General features: G+C 42.3%; 1 pseudogene; it reads right to left on the minus strand.

Moving 5' to 3' along the window:
• Positions 1-656: 656 nt before the first annotated feature.
• On the minus strand, positions 657-9,896 carry LOC118947905 (annotated as a pseudogene).
• Positions 9,897-12,336: the final 2,440 nt, after the last annotated feature.

Consider the following 12,336-nt stretch of genomic DNA (forward strand, 5'->3'; position numbering starts at 1 on the left):
TTGATAGAAGTGAAAGTCTAATAGAGGTCTTCCTTCCCATTCTACAAAGCCTTCTACAAGAGGTATCACAATGTGATATTGCACAAGACCCTCACCCTCCCTCTATGTGGTAGTTCTGATTACATTCCTGCCAAGGGTCAAGCTGTCTCGCTCCAACAGAAAAATAACCCATCAGTAAGTAGTAATAACACAAGTGCCCAGTAGTTATTTAACAGTTATTTACCAGTTATTTAAGACAGAAGGCCCTTTGTTCTGGATTGTATATGTGCTTATGTAACTTCATATGTGGTTCCATTCAGAGGTCACATTATTACCAACATTAATGTTTTTTAAAGGAAAGTTAGCCATTTTTGTCAAGTTGAAAACACAAAATGTGGTCGGCAGCCAAGGCCTAAATATTAACTTTAGTTTCCAAATAAAGAACATCACATGGCATATAAGTAGAATAAGGTGAATAATTATTTTAAAAAAAATATATATATATAATATTTTTTGGGGTAGTTGAAGGCAATTATAATGGCTGTTACAATATGCCAGTCTAAAAATAAAATATTTTTTCCCATACTGACTGAAATAATACTTCAATTCATTTGCCTTAAGAACTGAATGTCATGCACAGTATGTCCCCATAGCAGGCCAAAGTCAGACAATGTCAGAAAAAGGTCAGTTCTCTTGCTTTATTGTAAAACATAACATAGCTGTGCCAACAGTACTAATTCCAGCCCCTCCCCATCGGAACACACCTTAAAACAATGATTTTGCCTTTGAACCAACAAGTGCAGGGAAATGTAACCTGGCTCCAACAAATCAATGGTAACCAAAAGGATTCAAAACGTTACAAAGTTGTGCTAAATGATGTACAGACAGGTATAAGATGTTCCACCTCTAATGCAGAGGGCATCTAAGTGAGCTTAGTTTTTGACAGCAAAATAATCATGATAATAAATAATATCTATTTAATCATTATCATCATAACAATCATATGTAAATCCATAATCTGTGATTTTCTTTCTTGCTTTGCATTCAGTGTGCATCGAAGGCAATTTAGACTGTAATGTAGGTTACATCCAACAAGGTTTCAACGACAGAAGAAACAACTCTAACTTTAGCAGCAATATCAAAAGAGCTTGTGCTCATTGGATCATGTGTGTTAGGATCAAAATATCAGCCTCTAAACATAAGCGACTCACAATTAGCTTTTCTATTTTGCACAGAGATGGGTGTTAGGAAACACTGAAAATACACATGTATGACTTGTAACCCAGGTAGCTTCGATAAGCTAAAGACAAAGAAGTTATACATGTCAATCTATCAGGCCTTTGTAAAGCAAGCGTCAAGTTAAGATGAATGCCCCTACTGTATGTGTGAGATGCAGAGGAGGCTGGTGGGAGGAGCTATAGGAGGACAGTCATTATAATGGATGGGATGGAATTAATGGAATGGAGTCAAACATGTGGTTTCCATATGTTTGATATGTTTGACTCCAATCCATTTATTCCACTCCAGCCATTACGATAAGCCTTTCCTACCAGCCTCCTCTGGAGAAAAATGTCACCCTGTCATAAGGTCAACTTAAATGCAAAAATAGTCCTACATAGACCTGCCACAAATAGTTCTGCATAGACCTGCCACAAATAGTCCTACATAGACCTGCTGTATGGGCTTAGTAGACCATCTGTGGGGTCTTCACCCATGCAATACATCAACCTAATTAGGGTCACAAGTCAATTAATCAGAAATTATCTTAAAGGAAAAATGACTCAGTTGATAAATGAAAACTCTGGTCATCATTACTCACCTCTGAGAGCTAATTTCTTAAATTGTTTGCCTTCCTGCCACCGTGCAATTCAATAGTGCAAGTTATATTATACACTTTGTTTTCTCAAAAGGAAAACATGCAATGTAGCAGCTCATGGCTAAGATTGACAGGGTTTGCTGAAACCGGTGTTCAGTTAGTTGAAATATATGTGTGTAACTCTATTTTTCAAACGAGAGCATTGGAGGATTTGTCGGAAGTTTGCTTCAATCTCATGTCAGAGTACACCCCTCGGTGAAACGGGGTCTGTATGATGTTGCTGTGGGTGCCCGGCACACCCAACATTCATATTTGCATTTCTTCTTCCATTCATTTCTCCTGCACTCACAAACAATAACAAAACTCACCAACATGAAATATGACACAGTAGCCTCAGACTGAGCACACCTGGCTGGAGGGGATTGTAAAACAATGGAAATACGTATAAATCATATGGAGAATACATATACAGTACATAGTACAAATGAATATACACACATAGGTGAATGCAATGAAGTGCTTTTAAACGGATCTTTGATCACCATAGTTACTCAACATCATCTACTTATGGACCAAAATAACCGCCATTATTAAGTAGAACATACTGTATGTATAAAACGGCTTACATCTCAGGCTAAACTCTTAGGGAAAAAAGGTGCTATCTAGAACCTAAAAGGGTCATTCGGCTGTCTACATAGGAGAACCCTTTGTAGGACTCTTTTCGGTACTAGGTAGAACCCTTTTGGTTCCAGGTAGAACCCTTTTGGGTTCGATGTAGAACCCTTTCCACACAGGGTTCTACATGGAACACAAAAGGGTTCTACTTGGAACCAGAAAGGGTTCTCATATGGCGACAGACAAAAAAACTTTTCAAACCCTTTTTTCTAAGATTGTATATGTTTGGTATATACCATCAAGCCACAACAGCAAAAGCTATTCTATATGACTTGATATTTCATAATGGACATTTCACTAGTAATTAACATCCACCTGAATGCAGTCACTGAAATCCATGAGGGCACTTTCTTGGCAACCACATTACCGAAGAGTTGAAGTATAAAACATTGTAAGAAATGTATTGATTTTGAATTATAAATTATAAATCTCCATATGTACAAATCTTCACGTTTATTTTACATATACACATATTGATAAAGCCGTCAAATCAGTAGTCCTCTGTTTCGATAGGTCCAGGGACTGTTAAACAGAAACGTATTCCTTAAAAGTGACCGTGAGACAGTTTGTGGTGATGTCAGTGATGACAATGTTGCCCATAAAAGGAGAGAACATTAAGACAGACTCTTCTTTAGCCTCCTCTGTTGTTGTTGTTGCTGTTGTTGTTGTCGTTGTTGTTGTCTCTGACTCCTGTACCACTGCAGTTGGATCCTTATGCTCCGGTTCTGGCTCTGGCTCAGGTTCAGGTTGCTTTCTGGTTCTAGAACAGCTAAGATCCATAGGTTCTTCCTGACTGATGCTGGTGTCCGTAATCTCATACCCATACCCGCTACTGCTGCTCCGGCGGGGGACAATGAGGTGGAGGTCCATGGGTTTGTCCTGGGGCGGAGTGGGCACAGCACTGGGGACACTGATGCTCCTGGAGCTCAGAAACGTTTTACACGCGCCCCTGTCCTCCTCGGGGTGGGAGAGCTTGCGTTTGCGGTCGTTATTTGTGGTGGGGAGTGTCCGTGTCTGGTCCATAGGGCTAGGGGTGGGGAGGCTAGTATCCATCGCCCAGGGGGAAGGGGTTGGGTTGGTGGTTAGCTGTAGGGGGTGATCATCCGGTAAGTCCGCCTGGCCCCTCGCAACCTCTGTGTTGTATTCCTCAGCCGTGCTGGGCGATGGTTTGGAGAAATGTCCGTCTTCTGGAGAGCGTTTCTTGGGATGCTCAGCGGCCGGCGTGGAACTGGCATTACAGATCTCTTTAGGGACATTGGTGGTTCCCTGTACCTTGGACATGTCTGACTGCTCAGCGTGTTGAGGTTTCTCTTCTCCAGTCAAGTCTGAAGAGTGTTTACCCTTGGCCGCCCCAGCCTTGTTGCCGTCCATGTACTTGCTCATGACGATGACAATGCGTCCATTCTTGTTCTTGTTCTTGATGATCTTCATCTTGCTGCTGACAGCACTGGGTAGGGCTGCCTCCTTTGGGCTGGGCTTCAGGGCGCATTCGCTCTCAGCCTCGTTGACACGCACCGCTGCTTTCTTCATCTCCACCACCGTCACGTCTTTGACTTTGCTCAGGCAGCCCGTGTTTTTGTCGCGAACCCATTTCTGCTGCAGTGCCGGTGGCAGGTTCCACCCAGGGTTGGGATTGGTGGGCGGACTGGGTTCCTGACCTTTGACCATGTCTTTGGGCCTGGTGGACTGGGTGTTGTACATATTAGGGTCAGGCTGGTAGTGGTGGTGTTTCTTGCTGTTGAGCTGATAGAATAAACTTCTTCTTCCCGTTGCCCAGCTGGTCCGCTGAGACTTCCTGTTTGCTGGGCTGGTACTGGTGGTGCTTCTTGCTGTTCAGCTGGTACTGTTGGGGCTGGGAGCGGTGCGTCTGGATCGGGTCTGACCTGAGGTAGTTCTCGGCCTCTGGAGACGTCTCCTCAAATCCAGCAGGGATGCTGGATCTCCGTGCAAACGAGGGAAGCTGAAAAAGTCGGAAGACAATGGAAGGTTATTATTCTGAAAAATGTAGGCACTCCTTTCATCTTTTATTGTTCGGGTTTAACTGATGAGGGAAATAGAAAAGGCAAAAGATAACCAACAGAAATCTATCCTAAGTCTACATTTATGCTATGTTGCTTCTCATAACTAGTCCTTAGCCGTAGCCAGCAATCCAATCCAATTCAAAAGGACATTATAAATCCCCTCAAGGGTAATTCAAGACATTGTCGGAGCACAAGAATACAATATCATTGCATAAATTATCCACATACTGTAAGCCTAAATGCAACACACAGGCCTTGGCTAATGGCTACATTTGTACATTGGGATTCAGATGTTATCGGAACATTACATTCTAGTTCTTGGCTAACCTGGCATAAAGGACACAGACAACCGATCTATAACTTTGTGTGAGGAGAGCATCCAGTCAGTGCTCTCGGTCTGGGATTCCTTCCTCCATCTTCTCAGATCCCTCCCCCCTCTTTCCCTCTCCACTTCCCATGCATGACCCACCCCCCAGGCCATGAGAATGCTATTTCAGAAAGGGGAGGAAGACGCTATGTCTGTGACCTCAGGGTCACTTAGGTGCCACTAGACATGTCACGCATGATCCTTGATGTCAAACCACGTGTGGTTGTAGCAAAGTGGTGTGTCTCTTAAAGGCCCACTTTGTACAGACATTTTTGAGGATTGTCTATCCTTGCATCCATATCTATGAACTTGAGAGTGGTTACATTTCTCCAGCCTTATCCGTCAGCTTTGTAGCAAACTAAGTGGCAGGGCTGCCATTTTGTTGTTTTTCAAATGAAGTGGGTCTTTCAGGGCTTGACTACTCGTAGTAATAAACACAGTGGCACTAAATCACTAGCCTTTTGTAATTTAAATCTGGCTCCAAGTGTGTTCTTACAAAATACTCAACCTCAGGGAACTGTGAACTATGTTCTGTTATTCTTTCACTTCTGCTTTGAATAATTCTAGAAAAGGCACATTTTAGAGCTAACAAATTGCTCGCGTGAAAATGGAATGGCATACCAAATTTCCCATAGGCAACATGGTTATTCATTTGGGGAGGAGAAAATAACACTTGTAAATCTTAAAAGGGAAACAGCCATTTGCACATGTGGCTATTAGCATAAATAAATGAATGCGCTCAAGCAATACTTCCAGAGCCTGAGGCAACAAACTGGGTTTCATGATGAGTGTGTAGGTCAGACCAGCTGGAGGGCCCCATACCTCTCTCTCTCTTTCCTAATGCAAATCTACTCAAAATAACCACAGATATAATGACAGGGATCCTCCAAAACACCTGACACTGGTGTGTTACAGGAACTTCTGCTCTCTCTCTCTCTCTCTCTCTCTCTGCTGTTCAGTGGCATGGCAACAGAATGGCTGACTGAAATTCCTGTTATTTCTAAACAAATGGAACTATTAAACATAAAAACAATATGGACAATAAGGCGGGGATGATGATCGTTACCTGGACTAAGAGATGTTTGGTTTTGGTCCACGTTTACGATATCCCATCAACTGTTCCTGTCTCTCTCTGTAAAAGATGATGAAACAAACATATATTTACCATGAGGGTGGAGGTTGGCAGGAAACATCATCTTGTGTCATCAAAAGATGTTTGACGTATTACATACTGGTAGCTTTACAAAATATTAATGAACTGTACACATTGACAGATGTGCACAAACAGAACTAAGTTTGCAAATATATCTCTCTATTGGTCTTATTAATAATTCCGTAGCATCTCTAGACCAATTTATTTTTGAAATAATCTCTTCAAGGTCAAAAGTGGAATTCTGATTTTGAAGGCTAATGAAGACCCGTGTGTGACATGCTGCAAAGCATTCTGGTCTGTCTGTATTTGCATAACTCTCTCCATAGTAATATGCCCATCATTCCATATTCTCATTATAATGAAGGATTTCAATTAGTTCTACAGCAGGGGGAGAATCTCCCCCTCTCTTCCACATCCTCTCCCACCGCCAGTCCTTACACCTCCCTATGGTTCTGTCACAGTCAAATCCTAATTAGGGTCACATGGTGTGTATGAAATTGAATAAATACAAGGTTGAAGTAGGGTTTACTGAAATGAAATAACTGCAGCACAACAGCATCTACACTGCATAAAGATTAGGTGACAAGGTGTGTATGAAATTGAATAAATACAAGGTTGAAGTAAGGTTTACTGAAAATGAAATAACTGCAGCACAACAGCATCTACCCTGCATAAGGATTAGGTGAACACAATGGTCTATTATTAACTATGCGCATTTGAATATATTGGGTTGTATTCCGGAGTAAATTACACTCACTGAATAAATGAATTTATAACTAGATTCCAGAGAACTGTAGCCTACCAAGAATAACATTATATTTGTTTGGGTTTACAAAACTCTTCCACAAAAAGAAGAGAGAGAGCTGTGCAGGACGTTATTATTCTGTTGTGATCATATGCACAGTCATGTCCATATGAAATAATAGCTCCCTGGTTGAGGCCTTAAGTCATAACATTCTCATAATATGACCCACTAGCCCAATGGCAGCTGGACTCGACGCACCCGCACCGCATTAGCGCATGTGGCTAACACACAGCATTAATGTAGTAGGTATTCTATGCTACGGTATGAATGTTTAAGCAAAACACTGAGCAAACCCGTGATGACACGACCAGTCCCCGTGAACTTTCTGCACCATAAAGCAATAACGTGGTGTGATTTTACACCGGAGACGTCCAGCGAAGCAACCTCCCTTTATAGAAGATTTGGCAATTACAACCTCCCATGTCGATTCCCCTCCCCCATCCCCCGGGACCAGAGCAGAGCGAGCCGAACACACAGGCCTGCTCCTTCCCTCCCCACACAGCGCAGAGGCAGCGCTCTGAGACCGACCGTCCAGCCGACACAGACAAGGCCGCCGGGGGACTGGAGAATATGAGGTCGCCAACTGGAAATGCCGGAGAGCAGTGGATGTCAATTACGGTTTCCATAAATGTGATACCCATCCCCCGTACTTTAGGCTTTCAGCTTTCTATGCATCTCCCTGTCCCCACACCGACTTGAAGCACGGAGTGGTGGTGGTGGCCTTTGGGGCGGGTAGCCTAGGTTATCCAGTGGGTGAGAGTAGACCAGCCGCCTGCACCACGCAATGCTGTTGTGATACGTTGTTGGAGTGAAATGATTGCGACATATGTGGTCATTAACGCAATCGAGTATGCATGACATTGCATGTGATTTAGGCTATTTGTGAATTTGCGGCGCAAATTGTTTAAGCCCTATAGGCTTTCGCACAGACATGATACTTTTATGCAGCCTTGCTTATAATCAACTCTTATAGATACTCCAAAGGTTTTAGCTATTACAAAGAGTATTCCGATCAATAGTTATGAAATAAAATGTGGTTTTAAAATATCCATTGCGTTTGAATGTAGCCAAACGATAGGCCTAATCATTCGTCGCCTGAATCTTAAAGCTAATTGTTGAAATCAGCCCATGTTTCTGACTACACAAGAGTGGTTTTGTCATTATAAGGACTTTCACAATGGACATATTCATGAATTGACTCACAGGGACCAGACTATCAAAATAGTATTAGGCCTATATGCGCAAATTCGTCGTTCATTCACAATAGCATCCCAGCGCTGTTATTTCCTCCAAAACTGGCTCACTTTTGACAGCAGCCCAAGTCTTCGATTGTAATAGGCTACACAATGGGGCCGTAAGAGGGTAAATTAGGCCAATAGGAAGATTGCTAATGAAGGATATTGACTTTATACATATATTTACACAGTTTATTGATGGACAACCTCACACCGAATGTCTAATTACAACATCTTCCTCCGTTTATTTTTCTCACGTTTATTTTATTTTGTAGCAGTTCTTTGCATAGGACTAGCCTACATTAACTGCCATGCCGTGGATCATGGACTCATTGAGACCAGACCTTGACAACAACCCATGGAATAGTCTAGGCTATTAAAATGCAGAATGCAGAATTAATCCTAAAACTATGCACACGTGCGTGTATCTAATCAATCCATAAACGTGTCTTTGGAGTTCTCCCAACATTCAAACACATCCCCCCATGGGAGGCGGTGTGGTGTATGAATAACATGCGCTGCTATACCCACCGCCCCCCTCCTCTCGTGACCATATAAGGTCACGACTCAACTCGAGGCTGCTAGGCCATATCCAAGGTCTCTCACTGTTTTGGAACGCCACGAGAAGGCGCGGGTCAAGGATGTTTTCCTCGGGTTCCCATGTGTTGTATCTGTAGAAAGAACAGAAAACAATATGTAATTCATGTTGAGAAAAACAACATAGGCTATTCCCTTTTACAATATAGAGGCTAAGGTTGTCTCAATATATTATAGGTTATTTTTTTTAACCTTTATTTAACTAGGCAAGTCAGTTAAGAACAAATTCTTATTTTCAATGACGGCCTAGGAACAGTGGGTTAACTACCTGTTCAGGGACAGAACGACAGATTTGTACCTTGTCAGTTTATGAATTACATACTATCCTTGACTCTAGCCCACAACGTCGTTACAGTAGTCTTCATGCGTAAAGTAGCGTATACACCAGCAGGTTCCAAAAATGTGTTATAGCCTACTAATGGGTTCATCTCTTGGATGATTCACTATGTCTGGCAAGGGAAGACAATTCCAAAACCAATACGGATCATGCCTGCCATAGTAAATAACCCTGGGTATGTCTCAAGTAGGCTACGCGAGAGAGAGAGCAGTACACCATTCAAAAGACAGGGTAGGGTCCCTGCTCTATCCAAACGCGAACGGTATAAGACCAATACTCTTTGCACTGTGCACCGAGTTACAGTCGGCCATTTTAACACCACTGTCTCGTAAATTCGCTGGCAGTGCAGAAATAATTAAAACGGGATTACATGGCTGTGCCTACCCCCTTCCCTCGCATAAATTATGTGAAGGCATCCGTATCGTTCTCCCTCTCTTTCTCGCTGGCTTTCTCGCTCCCCTCTATCTCTATTTAGCTCGCGCGCGCGTCCCCGTAGCTGCCTTTCGAGCGAGGATTTTTTTGTTGAAAAACAAAATCGGTTGCTGCCTGCAAAATCCACATATGGGTACTATCGTGTGTCCCGAGCATTTAAAATCATATGAGCAATACAATGTTTCACACTTACTTGGGAGACCACCCTCTCCACTTTACCAGGTATTCTATTTTGCCCTGTAGGAGAAGGGAGAAAGAGAGAGATTTGGTGAGAAAACCGATAACATTCTAATTGAGCTCAACGCTATTGAAATGTGCATTGGAGAGAAGTTTTACCTTCCGAATGCGCTTCTTTTCGATTACCCTCCACCGCAAAGACGTGCTCTCCTGCGGCAGGTAGCTCCATTCTGGCTTGAATCCGTTTGAAGCGAACGAACGTTGAAATACGTTGATGCCTTCGTTCACTCGGTGCGTTCTCTCCTTTGTAATTTTCCAGTTATAAGAAACCAAACTGTAATCCCTCACCACTCCTCTCTCTCGCTCCTTCTCGCTCGCTCTGTCGCTCTCTTGCCCTTCTCCTCTCTCTCTCTCACACACACACTCTCGCTGGGTCCTGGCTCGAAGGCAGTAAGCAGAAAGATATCCCACAGTCCACCACTAGTGAGGCTGCAAGAACACTTCATGCAATAGCCAGGCACATGACGTCAGAGCGAAGAGGGGGAGGTGAAAGCAGAGGTTTGTACCCGCTCCGTGTGTGTGGAGCAGAGTTGGGCTGCAAGAGACATGCAGCTATGGAAATGATAATCCATTACTGTATAATTTACATCCACGAGCAAACCATACCTTTGTTGACTAAATAAGTATCCTATACCAGGTTCATTCGATCTGCACAATATGTATGTGAATTGGAATCTTCCAATGCCATTTAGAAAAATAAAATACAAAATGTAGTTTTGAGAACATGTTTCATGTTTAGGACTTTTCAGAGGTGTATAACAACATGCTACTGATGCTTTATAGTCTATTTTCCCAAAAAATTATACTTGGCAATTTGTATCATCAACTTGCTGGGAATAGAAAGGAATTGAACAGAATATAATATAAGACGCAGGTGCAAAGTGTTCTCCGAATGTTAGGCACATAAGAGCCTGTCGATACGATGATCGTGTCTGTAAATGTAATAGATACATTATGCAATGGTTTCAAGAATTGCTAATCAAAATACGTTATGAAAGAGTTTTCATAATGAAGCCTAAGAGCCGAAATTGGTCAGTGGGACAACACGTGTCAACCTTCAGATTAATGTAAACGTGTTGTTGTGGATGCTGAAATGTAATAATAACTTTACTATATTCAAAGGGAAATTGGGTCATATTTTAAGGTTTCCTAAAGAAATGGGCACAATTCAATGAAGAGGGGGCATTCAGTGGGCATTGGTTTAATGCGACCCCAGTAGGCTAGGCTATGCGTCATGTTCTTCAACGACGACATAAACTGCCTATTGACTTTACCTTTTGACTTTCATGATCATACTCAATGCAGTAGCCTGCTTGAATTATTTTAAAATGTGGAGAGCCTATCGTTATGAGGTTACCAAATATCTAGGTCATGCACTAGGCTACTCTACACCGAAACCACTTTCGTATGCTCCGGTCGTTCACAAATGCCATTTGAACATTGATAGACATCAGACGACTGCTGTAATCGATATTTTGCGTAACTTTAGGCTTATATTAGCCATATATGGCTAAATGTGCTCTCTAAATGTAACTCAATAATATTTCAATAGGCTTATAAAATGCATGTGCAGAAAGATACGAGCTATAGTAAAGCAACTTCATATGCTACCCTGCTGTGTCGGGTACTACTTCATTTAATAGTTGTGCCATTAATATTTAAGCTACTCGTTTGTAGGAAATTAATGATTGATTAGACGACCGATAACACCATTGCGCATTTGGTGTATATGCCGCAATGGTGACACATTTTGATCAGGTCTACCTCGAAAACGATTAGACGAGGGGTAAATCGAGAAGTCAACACCAAAATGCAAGTATTCTAGCTGATACATAAAGCGTTTCCCTCTCAACTATAATTTCAGCACCACAAGGGTTAATGCACGATCTTCCATAGAGCGGCAACCGCCAGCCTATTGCAACCAGGCACGATACAGCGCTGCCCTTCCTATAAGGTAATGGATAGAAACGAGTGTAATATCACACCGTGTAATAATTAAAAGCCATATTTCACACTCGAAATACATACTGGGCGACGTCCTGATACCGCCTGCCGTAAAAGCGCTCGTGAAAACGACGGATTTGGATCATATTCACGGTTTTCATTTGCCCTTCAACTGCGGTCAGAGAGCGAATACGCCCTGCTCCCTAGCAACAGCATTCGGAGCGAAATACAATTTAACTGGGACTATAGAGCCAATACAGCCCGTAATTAAATGTCATAGGTAGCGCTCACGTTTTTCTATCGTTTGCGAATTTCCTGTCTTATTAGTTAAGCGTTTTAGAAACGAAATGCATGGCTGGAGGCAACATGAAGCCGTGGAGTGAAGACGATATCTATCATTTATAGGTGTTATTTTCAATGGCTGTTAAATTGTATATAGTAGTAGGCTCATTCCCCTTCCATGAAGTGATATTAGTAGGGATGATTTTATGACACATTGAAGGGATCATTCATTTTTCATTGGCTGCTCCTGACGCAGCCATTCTGCAATGCTGCTGCCGACTTTTTCCTGATAAGAGTTTGATGGAATGTCGCAAGTGCATTTTTGTGTTGTCTCTCACGTCGATACAAACATCCAACTCAGCACAACCACATAAATGTCTACACACTAACCTTGTATAATCACCACTGAACAGAAACGAACGAGCCTACTAAAGTAGGTTTAGAAACGCATTGCAC

This window comes from Oncorhynchus mykiss, unplaced genomic scaffold, assembly GCF_013265735.2.
Source record: "Oncorhynchus mykiss isolate Arlee unplaced genomic scaffold, USDA_OmykA_1.1 un_scaffold_215, whole genome shotgun sequence".
In the NCBI taxonomy this organism is placed as follows: Eukaryota; Metazoa; Chordata; class Actinopteri; order Salmoniformes; family Salmonidae; genus Oncorhynchus; species Oncorhynchus mykiss.